Source organism: Penaeus monodon, chromosome 33 (assembly GCF_015228065.2).
Source record: "Penaeus monodon isolate SGIC_2016 chromosome 33, NSTDA_Pmon_1, whole genome shotgun sequence".
NCBI lineage: Eukaryota > Metazoa > Arthropoda > Malacostraca > Decapoda > Penaeidae > Penaeus > Penaeus monodon.
In genome coordinates this window covers 16,172,908-16,173,529 of record NC_051418.1, presented here as the reverse complement: position 1 = coordinate 16,173,529, position 622 = coordinate 16,172,908, and positions in this window count along the sequence as shown.

The window sequence follows — 622 nt, the reverse complement described above, 5'->3', positions numbered from 1 at the left end:
CATCGCCTTTATCATTCCCTCCTCTTCGTATTCCTGTGTGACTTCCCTCCGCCCTCTCGCTCCTCGTCTTCTGCCTCGCCCTCTCATAACATCGCTTTTATGAGTATTTGTGATCTCCTTTTGCCTCTGTTCGTTACCCGGGTCTTCTATGGGGCTGACTCATTTTCTACCTGTCTTTCTCTCTGCCGATTTGTTTGCCTGGTTTCGCCCGTGCTTCTTTGTTTGCCTGCTTTATTTTGAGATTTGTCTACTTCCTTTCCTGTTTGTCTGTTTCCCTTTCTTTGTTTGCTTGATTTCTGATCAAAATTCATTTGGTTGCTTTCTTGCCTTCTTGCCTGCTTGTCTGCATTCTCTCCTGCTTGTATCTTTTTAGTTGTCTGTTTTTTTTTCCTGCCTGCATTGTGGTTCTTATACTTTTTTTCTACTTGCCTGTCTGCTTCCAGTTGCCTGCTAGTCAACCTGTCTCCTTATTTACGTACTTTCTAGTGCGCCTGATGGCTTAGCAAGCTGCCCGCTTACCAAATGACCTGCTTATAATTCTATTTACATAATTTCTCCATCTAAAATATTTAGTTTTCTCCCTCATTTCATACACTATGTGTCACACGTATTTTTATCATCA